Genomic DNA, 15,692 nt, shown 5'->3' on the forward strand with positions numbered 1-15,692 from the left:
AGAGATAAGATAGTCCAGAAAAGGAGGATGACAATGGAGGGACACAACGTGTTGGTGTATAAAGAAATACCCAAAAGAATTCTGAAAAAAGGGAAAAGTATAAAGATTTAACTGATGCCCTAAAATCGAAGGGTATTAGGTTCAAGTGGCTTTTCCCTGAAGGTTTGACTTTTACAATTAAAGAGAGGAAAAAGTTTATCAGGACTGTAGACGAAATGGATAAATGTAGAAGGACTTATAGAAAGGAACTGGGAGGCGAGGGGAATTTGGATAGAGAGGAAGAACAGGGGGAGGAGGAGGGTAGCACTTCTAGCTGAAGGGAAATTGCTATTTTAATTTTATGAATTTCTACAGATGATTTTGTGAGGATATCAATAAATTTTGTTGAATAATTTTGTCTTCAATTAGTAAAATGAATTTAAATATAATTTCATGGAATATCAATGGACTCAACGATAAGAAGAAAAGAAATAAAATAGAGCATATCTTAAAGAAAAGAAAATGGGACGTGATTTGCCTGCAAGAGACGCACATCGCCCAAAAACATGAGCGTGTGCTAATAAATAAGAGATTAGGGAATGAATTCATAGCGTCTGATAAAGTAAAGAAGAGGGGAATAGTAATGTATATCAACCCCAAGTATGAGACCGAAATCAAATTTAGGGATGCAGAGGGAAGAATATTGGGGGTGCAAATAGTTAAGAATAATAAAAAATTATTGTTAGTTGGTATTTATGCCCCAAATAATAATCAAGGATCCTTTTTTAAAAAATTACAAACTATATTATTAGATTATATAAATGAAGATTTGGTGTTAATGGGAGATTGGAACGGAGTGGTATCGGTGCAAAAAGATAGATCAAAAGGAAAGCAAAGGTTAAGATCGGGCAGATTACCAAAAATTTTCTTTGAGTTTATAGAGGAATTTGATTTAGTGGACGCATGGAGGGATAAAAACGATAGCGAGGAACAATTCACGTTCTATTCGGATTCGAATAAATCCTTTAGTAGAATAGATGCCATATGGGTCTCGAGACAATTAATAACAAAAGTAGCGGGAATAGAAATCATGACAAAATCAATAACCGACCACAACCCAGTGAGAATGGAAATCAAAGAAATGAAACAGAAAAATAAAGGTTGGCGAATGAATGAATGGCTGCTAAATGATGAGAAAATAACTGAAGAAGCACAAAAAGTAATGAAAGAATTCTTTGATTTAAATTTGAGAGATGGGATAGACATTAGAACAGTCTGGGATGCGGGCAAAGCATACATAAGAGGTTTCTATATACAGCAGAATGCAACCCAGAGAAAAGTGAGAGAAGCTAAATTAAAGAAAATACAAAAAGAAATAGAAGAAAATGAAAAATTGTTAATAAGATCACCAAAAGATAAGATATTAAGCCAGAAAATCAAATTGCTTCAAGCACAATTATCTACATTATTAGCTGAAGAATTGGAAAACAAATTAAAATGGATGAAGCAAAAAACATTTGAATGGGGAAACAAAACAGGGAGAATGCTAGCGTGGCAAATTAAAAAGCGGCAAAAAGAAAGGTATGTAAATAAAATAAAACATCAAGGGAAAGTATTAGAGACAGAAGAGGATATAAAAGCAGAATTTCTTAGATATTTCAAGAATTTATATTCTAAAGGATTGGAGACGGAAAAGGATGTTGAGAATTATCTCAAGAGGAAAAACATACCCAGGGTAAGTGAAAATCATATCAAAATACTAAATGACCCAATTACAATGATGGAGGTGCATCAAGCAATTAAAAAGATGAAGATTGGCAAAGCACCTGGGCCGGATGGTTTGGCAGCAATTCATTATAAAAAATTAGAGGAATCTTTGGCTATACCATTAAAACGATTAATGAATGAAATCATGAAAGATGGCAAAGTACCAAATTCCTGGCAAGAAGCAACAATAACTTTGATTCATAAACAAGATATGGACAGAGAGCTAGTACAAAATTATAGGCCCATCTCTCTTTTGAATAATGATTATAAAATCTACGCGGGCATTTTGGCCAATAGATTAAAAGGAGTGTTGAAGGATATCCTAAACGAAGATCAAGTAGGGTTCTTACCAGATAGATATATTAAAACAAATATGAGATTAATCATCAATTTGATTGAATATTTAGATCTCCAGCCGGGTAAAAAAGCAGGCTTTATGTTAGTGGACGCCGAAAAGGCTTTCGATAGTATCTCTAGATGTTTCTTAAAGAAAGCCTTAGAGATGGCCAATATGGGGACGGATTTCTGTAGGGCGGTAAATGCCATTTACGAGAGACAAAGGGCCAACATAGTAATCAACGGAGACAGGACGGACTGGTTCCAAGTAGAGAGGGGTACGAGGCAGGGCTGCCCCCTATCTCCGTTGCTATTTATATTTACACTGGAGATACTATTGAATAAATTAAGAGAAGAGGAAGAAATAAAAGGCATAAAGGTGGGGAAGGAAATTTTCAAAACGAGAGCCTTCGCAGACGATGTTATAATAACGGTGGAAGACCCTGAGATAAGTATAAGCAAGGCATTGGAGATAATCAATGAATTTGGGGTAGTATCAGGGTTCAAATTAAATAAAGAAAAAACAAAGTTATTAGTAAAAAACATGCAAGAAAAAGAGCAAAAGGAATTAGAAACCAAAATTGGATTAAAAATTGTGAATAAAGCCAAATATTTAGGTATAAATATAACGATGAAAAATATAAATTTGTATAAGAATAATTATGAGAAAGTGTGGGGCGAAATTAGAAGGGATTTACAAAAGTGGGAAAAATTGCAATTATCAATATTAGGGAGGGTCTCAGTAATTAAAATGAATATTCTGCCAAGGATGTTATACCTATTTCAAACAATCCCCATTATTAGAGAGGAAGGATGTTTCGAAGTCTGGCGAAAGGATATAACGAATTTTATATGGCAAGGAAAGAGACCACGAATTAAATATAAATTATTAACAGAACGAAGGGATAGGGGAGGGTTCTCATTGCCAAATTTGAAATTATATTATGAGGCAGAATGTCTAATTTGGATAAAGGATTGGATTAAATTGGGTGAAAATAGAATTTTAGATTTGGAAAGCTATAATTGCAGATCCGGCTGGCACGCGTATTTACATTATGAAAAAGAGAAAGTAAATAATGAGTTTTTAAACCACATATTAAGAGGGGCGCTATATAAAGTGTGGAGGAGATATAAGAGATTTGCGGAACCGTTGACGCCTTGGTGGATATCACCAATTGAGGCATATGCCATCAAAAGATTATATAATGAAAAGAATTGGCCAAGGTATAGAGATCTAGTAAAAGAAGAACAAGGTAATTATAAATTGAAGGGATATGAAGAATTAAAAAAGTTAGGAATTAGCAATTGGCAATATATACAGTTAATTAGTGTTTTTCAAAAAGATAAAAAATTAGGGTTTATAAAAGAAAGTTCTAAATTTGAATTAGAGGTCATTCAGAATCAAAAGAAAGTATTATCTAAAACATATAGTTTACTCTTAAACTGGGATCTGATGGAGGAGAGTACGAAGGAGGCAATGATAAAATGGTCAAAAGATCTTGGCCATACAATTACTATCGAACAATGGGATAAGTTGTGGGGTCAGGACATCAAATTTACAGCTGCTAACAATTTAAAAGAAAATTTCTTGAAAATCTACTATAGATGGTATTTAACACCTGTGAAACTGGCGAAGATTTATAAAATCAAATCCAATTTGTGCTGGAGATGTGGTAAAAAACCGGGAACCTTTATCGATTTATGGTGGGAATGTGAGGAGATAGTAAAATTTTGGAACAATATACATGAAGAAATGAAAAGAATGATGAAACAATCAATATCAAAAAAACCAGATATGTATTTATTAGGTTTGGTAAATGAGGAAATCCCTAAAGAAAATATAAAAGTATTCCTATATGCAAGTACAGCGGCAAGAATGCTAATAGCAGCAAATTGGAAATCTAATAGGATACCAGCAGTAGAAGAATGGATTAATAAATTGAGTGAGTATTTATTATTGGCAAGATTAACAGCAGCTGTAAGGAATCAGTCGAAGCAGAAATTAAGAAAGGAGTGGGAAAGTTACGATGAGTATATGAAGAAATATTGTTCGAAAAAAGATATGTTAATATGTGTAGGCTAGGGGATATGAAGGGAATAAAAACAAAAATAATTAATTGGAAATTTAAATAGCAGAGTGGAATTATATTGGAAGAAAATGCACGAGTGAGTACAAGAATGGAAAAGGAAGTCGAATTAGTGCGGAGGGAAGTATAGAGGGGAGGGGAGGGGAGGGAGAGGGAGGGTAATGGGGGGTTGCATTTATGTAAATGATGGATTTTATCTCATTTAAGTTTGTTATTTCTTTTGTTGTATATTCTGAAATCTGAAATAAAGTTGTTTTTAAAATTTAAAAAAAAAAAAGAAAAAAAGAAAAAAATCATGAGGCACACCACCATTAAAAAAGTTAAAAAAATTAAATCTGTGCCGCCCTATATTGACTATATAATTATGACTGTAAGAAACACTTGCCAATTGCTGTGTTGGTTGCAATCTCCTGTAATAAGGCTTCACAAGCCGCTGATTTCTCTGCCAGCACAATCCTTTGCTCAGCAAGTTTCAGGTTGAGCTCATCCAGCCAGCTTCTTTAAGTTTGTCTAAAACCACCCTCCCGTGGTGGTGGCTGTTGAGAGCTGCGCTCGCTCCGCGTCATGACCCGGCCGGCTTCCTTTCTGGCGGGTTAGTGCTGTTTATTGGCGGCCGCCAGGCATGTGACAATGCAAATCGCCCTTCTCGTCGCGGCACGTCGCGGCACACCAGCCAGCGTCTCGCGGCACACTAGTGTGCCATGGAACAGCGGTTGAGAAATGCTGTTATAGATCTTGGAAGCAGTGTTTCCCCACACCGCAAAAGTGAGAGAGAGTACATAGTGAGATTTTTTTATTTAAAAAAAACACCACAAAAAACACACATTTAAACTAAAAATATGTGTTCTGCAATTACCTGATTGTTGGTGATGATGGGGAAAACAATGTTTAAAAAAACAAAAAGTTAACTGCTTTAAAGTTGGTGTCTGCTAAATTATGCAACAATCAAACAATGGTCTGAAAAGGGCCTAAAGCAAAATGACGATCCCCCCCCCCGCTGCCGCCCCAGTTTTTTGCATAAGCACCAAAGAAGATAGCAACAGGGACCTACTTAAAATCGAAAAAGAAAAGAAAAAAAGAAATATCAGTGTGGGCTGAGATCCAAAAGCATTGTGATATGGCATGTGACTCTTCATCTCAGTGAAGTGAAGTACGCAGTCGGGAGTTGTTGCAGGTGAGCTGCGTGTAAGCAAGCTGATTGCTAGCTCCACAGAGGCTCCTTTTATTAGCACAATATGCACACGTTTAGGAACAGTCTGACCTTTAGCACTTTTACATCATGAACTGACACATACGGTATGTTTCCTCTGATATTTGCGAGACCTGCTCCACCATGTCATGTTCCCACCAAGTGGAAAGTGAGCCATGCCTCTCCAAAAGGAGGCAAAGGTCACAGACAGGGCACGACAGGCTACTGAGAAAGCCAAAGGTCAGAGCGAGGGCAAGGTGTTCAGGTCAAGCCTTGGCTTATCTGTGGGCAGTGGTGTGCCTTGCGCCCGGTGACTATTCCTACATACTCAGGGTTGTGGGTTCGAGCCCCACATTGGGCAAAAAGATTCCTGCATTTCAGGACTAGGTGACTTTCATGGTCCCTTCCAACTCCATGATTCTATGAGTCTCTGGATATGCTCATCCTCCCTGCATTTGTTTATGCTATAGCATCCATGACAGAGGGCCATCCTACCTCTGGTTAAAAACCAAGAAGGAGAGTCCACAACCTCAAAAGGGAATCCACTCTACTGTCTAACAACTCTTACTGTCAGAAAGTTTTCCCGATGCTTAGTCGGAATCTCCTTTATTGCAACTTAAATCAATTGGTTTGAGTCCTACCCTCTGGAGCAGGAGAAAACAAGCTTGCTCCATCTTCCATGTGACAGTCCTTCAGATATTCTAAGGTGGCTATCATATCTCCTCTTAGCCTCGTCTTTTCCAGGCTAAACATACTCAGCTCCTTCAACCATTCCTCATAAGGCTTGATTTCCAGACCAGCATTGTGCTAGGAGCCTTTATGAACAGAATTGGCTCCCCACTGCAGAAGTTCAAACCCCAATGTGTGGAGGAGGATGAGGCTGGTGATAATCATGTGACACAGGAGGTGTGACCAGGAGGACCACCCCATCCAGGACCGGTCCACCTATGAGGCAAGGTGAGGCAACTAGTGTGAGGGAGGAACAACTGGAGCAATGGATTCAAACTACAAGAAAGAAGATTCCACCTAAACATTAGGAAGAACTTCCTGACAGTAAGAGCTGTTCGGCAGTGGAATTTGCTGCCAAGGAGTCTGCTGGATCAGATCAATAGCCCATCTAGTTCAGCATTCCTGTTCTCATTGTGGATGATCAGATGCCCTTGGGAAATCCGCAAGGAAGACCAACTATGGAAGCAGAGCAGAGCCACTGTGGCTAGTAGCTATCAATAGCCCTCTCCTCCATGAAGAGTTCTATATTTATCGTCACAACTAGTTTGGGTTATTGCCATTCATAGGACGAATTCACTTAGGACAGGGGAGCTTCTGCTCTGAAAATTCAGGAGCTGTTAAACTGCAGCCACTGGACAGCATTCTTGCAGGAGCAGAAGGTGCCACCACCTCTCTTGGCCATACTTCACAGCTGCAAATAAAGCTGACCATCCTTGATGTTGTTATGTCTGCTCTGCATAGAACTGACTAGGAGAGAACACTCATTTCTGAGTCCTGGAAGAGACGCATATTTCTGCCTGCAGCTTCTGCAGCCTATTTGAGTTTTGGATTGAAACCTTCAGCTCATTTGCCGGGTGCATTCTTGCTAATGGCTTAAACTGTGGTTGGAACTGCCTAATAGAGACAGATGAATCCTTTAAAGAGGAAGTAATCTCTACCACTCTGCTATTCTTGGCCAATGTTTATGCTCAGTGCTCTTTCCCATTCTGGTAGGAGCGTGGATGGTGTTTGAGTTAAGCAATCAGCAAATGCTCTCAATATGGCATTTTAGCTTCACTGGCTTCGAATAAAATCACCGCCAGTGGGATGTTCTGCTTATTTGTTTACTATGGGAGATTGGGGGAGGACTGTAGCTTAGCGGTACAGCATCTGCTTTGCATGCAGAAGATCCGAAGTTCGATCCCTGCTGGGGCTGGGAAAGATTCCCGATCTGAAATGATGGTGAGCTGCTGCCAGCCAGTGTTAACAATATTCAGCTAGATGGACCTATAATCTGATGCAGTATAAGGCAGCTTCCTGCCTTCCTGTGCTGTATTCTGCTCTCTCCAATTTCTAGTCAGATGGGCAGGGTATAAATAATAGATTATTATATTTTTTTATTATAGTTAGTCTTTGCCCCCTGCAAAAGTAGCTGAGTCTCCCCCCCCCCCAATTACACCAATGTCTCAGGATGCTTGAGAAAAGATTTTGTATTTTGTATTTTCATTCTAGCAAAGCTTGAACTTACTTATAAGGTGGCTGAGGTATGTGTGGGAATGAGCGTCCTCCTGAATAGCATAACCATCTGCAGCCTTCTCACCTGTCATGATTTCTCAAAACTCCATGATATCCTTGACTGAGTTTCCTGTAAGCAGGAGCTACTGAGAAAGATGCCTAGTGCAGCCCAGCAGAGAGATTTGCATAATCTCAATTCCTCAATTGATGAAATTCCTCAATTACCTCAAAATCAAAGTAAGCACAACAGCAGGAGCCACTCATGAAGCTTTCACACAAATCCCCTATTTGATAATTTTCAAAAACAATTGTGTGTTTTTCTTATTAATTGATGGAGAACAGTTGCAAGGTCATTTTGGGGAACAGCACCAGGAAGATTCTACTACTAGTTTCTTTTATAGCTTTCTTTAGGATTCAGGAACCCCAAATACACAGGAAAGATGCTATAGCACAGCCTCCCCCAACCTTGTGCCCTCCAGAGTTTTTGTACCACAACTCCCACTGACCCCCAGCTAGCTGTTAGGAATGTCCTATTCTAGTGTAGGACCTTGGTAGAGACACATGCCCAAGTGGCATGTTCTCTCCCTCCTGGTCGATCGTTTGGGAGCTTCAAAAGCTTTCTTCAGCCCGAACATCACAGCGACTGATACCAAAAGGCATTAGCACGCTTAGGGATCCTGCAGAGCATTGGCGGTTCAAGTAACAGACTCAATAGCTCAGCATCTTGGGTAATCTACTTTTATTTACATATAATACACTCAGAGCATTCCGATTTAGCTCCTTCCTCTTTCTCATCAGACAGCGAAGAGAGAAAAACATTCCCACATTCTGGGACACAGTAACACAAAACATCCTGTTTCCGTCACTTCCCACACTGTGGAATGAAAACATACACCGTCATATGATAGACAACAATCCCATGACTGCAAACACAGAGCAAGAATCCTAACACTAGCGTGGTCAGCTGTCAGGAATCATGGGAGTTGTAGTTCAAAACATTTGGAGGGCGATGGGTTGGGAAAGGCTGTTATCAGAGACTGGGAGCTTGTACACAAGACAGTTTAATGTGGATCTGAGGAAAACCATGCATGCATCCAAAGGCCAGCCTGCCCTGTTTTCCAATTTAATATGATTTTCCTGTTCGATGGATAATCCAATAAGGGGAAAGCAATCAGTTTTTCATCCACAACCCCAAGTTGTGGGCAGATTTGTGAGAGCTGCTCTGCAAAGATTTAAAGGCATAGGTAAAGGTTTATGGGTTTAAATCCAAGTTGAGTCCATGGGGTATTAGGGTATGTTCACTCTTGATATTTAAAAGTTCTCTCTTATTTATTTCCTTCTATGAATCACTTCCCATAAAACATCTCAAAGAGATATCACAACAAAAAACATCAGAAATATAAATCAATTACAAAGCTTCACACACAAAATATTGTCATATGTAACAATTAAAATATTTTCATATGTAAAAAACTAATTTCAAACAATTTCAAATCCAATACAGATACAGACTCATTTCCTTTTAACACCCCTGGATTGAATCTATTGTCTATTGGAAATATTTCCACGTTTTGTGTTTGTCTTAATCAAAATGACTCACAATTGGCTCAAGCTTTTTTCATTGTGATTGTAGACGTGCGATTTCTGAAATGATTACATTGGTCTGTTGTCATCTTCCCAACCTGCTCTATGTGGTGTTCAGGACATTTGTAGTCTATAAAATGTATTACATTCTCAAACTTAGTGGATGATCCTGATGTTTAATGTAATTGGCCTTCCCAATCTTTCCGCGTTTGAAGGTGACACTTTCCCTAAGATAAGTATAGGTGATACAATGATATGACCCAGGATTGATGGTAAGTGCTTTGAGTTTGGCTCTCACAAGCAATTTGTGTCGGTTTGGAAAGATATGAGAGGAGGCCTGATGTTGAGCTCTTCACAGTGCCATGAATTTGAAATGGGTAGATATGGTGTCTCCCTAGTTGCAAAGTGCTATATGACACTCAAACACAAAAGGACAGTATCTTCCTATGCAGAGTTTCTATGGATAGAAAAGATGGCTTGTTATAAAAAAAGAACCCTAGCCAGCAAGGTACATCTGGAAAGTCCAGAAGCAGGAAATGAAGAAGGAATTGAAGGATCTTTTCCCAGCCAAGAAGCACGTTCCTTTTTGAGGACCAAAGACAAGATGCCAGAGGTGGGCGGGGCCAGAGGCAAAAGTGGGTGGATCTTTGGATGTGACTTTCCCAGTTATAATATGTTTTCCTCTGGTTTTTACCAAAGTGTAACCATCTCTTAGCCTAACCTACCTCACAGGGTTGTTGTGAGTATTAAATGAGGAGGAGAACCATGCACACCACCTTAAGATCATTGGAAGATAAAGGTGGTATATAAATCTATCTATCTATCTATCTATCTATCTATCTATCTATCTATCTATCTATCTAAATGTGAAAGGGGCTTGTGTGTTAGTCTCCACATTTCACCAAAACCGCTTGACCAATGCCAATGAAATTTGGACACAATGTCACATGTGAATAAGCAAGTATCCACATACAATTTGTGTACACCAGGCATCCCGAAACATCAGCCCTCCAGATGTTTTGGACTACAATTCCCATCTTCCCCGACCACTGGTCCTGTTAGCTAGGGATCATGGGAGTTGTAGGCCAAAACATCTGGAGGGCCGCAGTTTGGGAATGCCTGGCGTACACAGATGACACCGCAGCGCAAGGTAAAACCCCATTTTGTGGACCTCAAAACTCAGACAGCAGACACTGCCAGGCATGCTGGGAAATAGAACCCAGAAGCTTCGTCTCCAAGGGCGGGACAGAGTGCATCCTGAGAAATAGAAGGCCGAACCTGCGTCTCAGCAACCAATATGCTATACCTGCCAGAACGGCCATTCCTCCACAAAGGGCCACGCTGGGATACTGCCCCAAGCCACCCACGTCCCAAAACACATCAGCTCAGGTTTGCAGGGAACAGAGCTGGGGATTTGGCTGCATTCTGGGTGGGGGGCAGGGCAGGGACAGTATAGCTCAGGTTTGCAGGGAACGGAACGGGGGACCCACACCAACACGTGTCAGGGCCAGCTAGTGTAATAAATAAAAATGAAATGAAAAACACAATGATTTTCCCTGCTGAGGGCAGCAGAATACCCCTCAGTTCCCAGAGAAGATTGGCTGGATTGTTAAACCACTCTGGAAACTGGAGTTCTGTAAGCAGAATAGGAGTCTCCTAACAACTTTGAGGATTCGTACCAAACTATAGTTCCTAGCCATATCTGTTTCAAGCGATAAGATGCAGCTTTACATATCAGGTAAAAAAAGGTAAAGGACCCTGGACAGTTATATCCACTCAGAGGCGACTATGGGCATTGGCGGAGCTTCATGCTCAGGCACCAGGGGGCGGAGAGCAGGCGGGGGCGGGGCTGGTGCGTGTCCTGGGGGCGTGGTGCACGTCCTGGTGCAGGGAATGCCACCTGCAGGGGCATGGCACCCAGCGCGGGGGGGGGGGTGAGCTGCAATGTCACCCTACCGGGATCGCGCTGCCGAGGGCAGTGCGCTCCCCCCACATTCCTCTTCCTCCGCCAGTGACTATGGAGTTGCGGCGCACATCTCGCTTTCAGGCCAAGGGAGCTGGCATTTCTCCACAGATAGCTTTCTGGGTCATGTGGCCAGCATAACTAAACCGCTTCTGGTGCAAATGAACACCGTGACGGAAACCAGAGCGCACAGAAATGCCATTTACCTTCCTGCCACAGCAGTACCTATTTATCTACTTGCACTGGTGTGCTTTCAAACTGCTAGGTTGGCAGGAGCTGGGACAGAGCAACGGGAGCTCACCCCGCATGGGCATTCGATATATATATATATATATATATATATATATATATATATATATATATATATGTAGAGAGAGAGAGAGAGAGAGAGAGAGTATTTACATAGCGATGTATGGAAGTGAGAGCTGGACCATAAAGAAGGCTGATCGCCGAAGAATTGATGCTTTTGAATTATGGTGCTGGAGGAGACTCTTGAGAGTCCCATGGACTGCAAGAAGATCAAACCTATCCATTCTTAAGGAAATCAGCCCTGAGTGCTCACTGGAAGGACAGATCCTGAAGCTGAGGCTCCAATACTTTGGCCACCTCATGAGAAGAGAAGACTCCCTGGAAAAGACCCTGATGTTGGGAAAGATTGAGGGGACTAGGAGAAGGGGACGACAGAGGACGGAATGGTTGGACAGTGTTCTCGAAGCTACGAACATGAGTTTGACCAAACTGCGGGAGGCAGTGCAAGACAGGAGTGCCTGGCTTGCTATGGTCCATGGGGTCACGAAGAGTCGGACACGACTAAACGACTAAACAACAACATACGGAATTTACATATATAGTGAAGATGGGCCCTCAGTGTAGACAATGCTGAGTTAGATGGGGAAATGGTCTGATGGACAGATCTGAAAATTGCTGGGGAATGTAAACTGGACCCCTCCAGACACTTAAAATTATTTCCCCCCATCATGTCTGACCATTGACCATGCTAGCTGGGGATAATAGTCCAAAGCATTTGGAGAGCACAAGGTTGGGGAAGGATGGTTCAGGTCTTACATGTGGGACCTAAAGAAGAATGGAGAATGAAGGCTACTGTTAACCTTGCTGACAAAAAGCTTGGGGTTGCTACATGTTTCCATAAATAGGCCCATGGCTCAGAATGAATTATTACAAAACTGCTCTTCGTGCAACCTTTAGACAGTTATGGCTATTTATAATGATGGTGTAATAATGGAGGACGGAAGATATTTATTAAAGACGAGCCATTTGTAAATTCCTTGTAACATTCATTACATATTTTTTTTAAAAAAGAACTGCAGCAGAGGTTATAGAAGCACAAAGTTCTCTTGGAATGTCTTCAAGCAACGTGGTGCAGTGGTTAAAGTGTCAGTTGTGGACCCGTGAGACCAAGATTCAAATCCCCACTCAACCATGAAGCTCACTGGGTGACCTTGGGCCACTGAAAGTCCATCAAGACAGTAGTCATGATAAAATGGAAAGTGGGTGGGAAACACCTGGAGCGCATGACATGTCTTAAGAGGAATAGGTCAGTCAGCAGAGCATTGGACTCTAAATCCCAGGGTCATGGGTTTGAACCCCACATTGAGTGAAATATTGAGGGGTCTTGGACTAGATGATTCTTGTGGTCCCTCCCAACTCTACAATTCTATTTGATTCTATGTCCCTGAGTGCCTTGGAGGAAAGATGGGATATAAATGTAAGTTAGTGACCCTGTGCATGTCAGTGAAAGGGGCCCATTTGAATTAACCATATAAACAGCTCTATTTTTGTCCCATGAATTGCCGAGCATATCTTCGCCTCCGATTTTACATACCGCTAAAGGATCCACTCCACTTGCCAAAGAGTGCCCTTATTCTTTCAGTTACAGATCTATCAAGCAAAACATAATGGGGGGTTCTGCAAACTTCCAGTTACCCACCCCAGTCCCATAACTGCATTCGCTTATAAACTCAATAGACAGAGGAACAAGAATTGTTGTTGTAATTATAGCTTTCCAGTATATGTCCTTGCCCTGCAACAGCAGAAACTCAACACACTCTGCTTGGATAACAGGATTATGACATCACGGTTCAGCTCCACCAGCTACTGCTGATCAATGTGCAGCAATGCTATTAGGTTATCACTTTTGTTTCTGTTTCTTTCTTTTTTAAAAAAATAGCTTAGCTGCGATGTTCTCATTCCCCCAAGGCCTGCTGTGTTAAAGCAAAACGTTTGTGGCCTAGGAAAAAAAATTGCCATCAGGAAAGAGAAAGACTCCCACAGTGAAACTTCAGCTCAGTAAGAGTAGCTGAAGGCTGAATCTTCCTCCCAGCTAAAGGACTTCAACTGGGTCATTTTATTCATTACATTTGTATACCGCCCTCTACCCGCAGGTCTCAGGGCAGTTCGCAGGATAAAATCAGAATATAAAACCACAAAATACATAACCAAAACAAAAGCAAAAACAACCCAATAAGCCCCACCCCCCGTGTTCAGAAAGTGGTGGTGGGGGATGAGTGTTCAGACCCCTGGGCTCTCACTTGTGGGGTGCCTCAGGGTTCTGTCCTCTCCCCCGTGCTTTTTAACATCTATATGCAGCCGCTGGGAGAGATCATCAGGGGGTTTGGGCTGGGTGTTCATCAGTATGCGGATGATACCCAGCTCTACCTCTCTTTCAAATCAGAACCAGTGAAGGCAGTGAAGGTCCTGTGTGAGTGCCTGGAGGCGGTTGGAGACAGAAGTACTGTTTGTGGGGGACAGGAGGCGGGCAGGTGTGGAGGATTCCCTGGTTCTGAATGGGGTAACTGTGCCCCTGAAGGACCAGGTGCACAGCCTGGGAGTCATTTTGGACTCACAGCTGTCCGTGGAGGTGCAGGTCAATTCTGTGTCCAAGGCAGCTGTCTATCAGCTCCATCTGGTACGTAGGCTGAGACCCTACCTGCCTGCAGACTGTCTAGCAAGAGTGGTGCATGCTCTAGTTATCTCCCGCTTGGACTACTGCAATGCGCTCTATGTGGGGCTACCCTTGAAGGTGACTCGGAAACTACAACTAATCCAGAATGCGGCAGCTAGACTGGTGACTGGGAGCGGCCGCCAAGACCACATAACACCATTGGCTCCCAGTACGTTTCCGAGCACAATTCAAAGTGTTGGTGCTGACCTTTAAAGCCCTAAATGGCCTCGGTCCAATCTGGGGTCCTGATAGGTGTCAGCAGAGATTTTAAGAAAGGAACAAAATAATGGTGGCCATTTTTTTACTGATATTAGGAAACAGACCCTTAGCTGGCCAAAAGGAGTAATGTAAAGTTGTCTTCGGGTTCATGGTTATGTTCTATTGGAATTTGATTCAAACATTCAATAAAAGGGTTTGTTTGTTTGTTTGTTTGTTTGTTTGTTTAACAAAAGGAAAAAAGGAAAAATCCAATAGAACCTGTGCAGGTTTTTCAGCGCTAGGGCTGGGTGATATCTGGTTTTCAACATAATGATATATCACCAGCTAAACATTGCACTATACCGATATATCACCATGTCTGAAATAAGGATGGAGACATGCAGAGACATGGGCGGGCTTCATGGTTTTCCCCGCATTGTGTTTTTTGTGTAACACACACACACACACACACTGATTCGTGACATATCACCCAGCCCTACTCAGCACTAGTTGAACAAATTAAACTGCAGTGGCATAATCATTTCAGCAATAAAGGAGTCTTTTCCATCACCAGGAATAACTTTTGAGTGGAAAAGTGTAATTGCTGGACTGATAATTCTTTTTTTTTCTATGTACACATTGATTGTGTTCACACATGTCTAATTCGACTCTAAGGGAAGATTGATTCAAGTGCTGAACTTTAAATAGTGCAAATAAAACTGTACCCCGCAGTGCTGTTTTTGAATGTTTAAAGGAGACCCTGGAAGCCAACTGCATTCTTGTAATTGTCACTAGCATTAATATTCAAACAGAGTATTTTTTAAAATATTTGCCTTGGGGTAGACTTGGCCAGTTGGCTCTAACTTACCCAGGCAGCATACAAAAAAGTGATTACCTTTCTTCCATGGCAATGGCATTGCCAACCCCCAAACATCTAACCTGCCCTGTATATCTATGAATTTGATTTACTGAAGGGAATCCTGCAGTTGTTTACTTGATCACAACCTTGGGGGGGGGGGGTGAGTTAGCTATCCCTGATCTTGACAAGTGGCTATTGAATCATGTTTGCCAGACTTAAACCTCTGATTCAGTCTTCGAGAATCTAGCATACCAATCAAATCAATCCTCAAGTGCTAGGATTCTGATCCCAGAACAACCGATTGCGGCCTTTTTAGAACCTTAAAGATGCCTTTTACAATAAATGACACGTGTAGCTTCTATGAAGCTTTCGTTATACATATCAGCATAATGTCCATGTAATTACAACCCCTTATGAATGATCACTGTTGAGAACTGGCTGTACAAATTGGCAGTTTAAACAAGGAGAGAAATAACGAAGCAATTATTTTATATAATAGAATAACTTTCCACCTCGCTTCCATTTAAACATGCAGTCAATTTTAA

This window comes from Zootoca vivipara, chromosome Z1 (assembly GCF_965207765.1).
Source record: "Zootoca vivipara chromosome Z1, rZooViv2.hap1.1, whole genome shotgun sequence".
Taxonomy (NCBI): domain Eukaryota; kingdom Metazoa; phylum Chordata; class Lepidosauria; order Squamata; family Lacertidae; genus Zootoca; species Zootoca vivipara.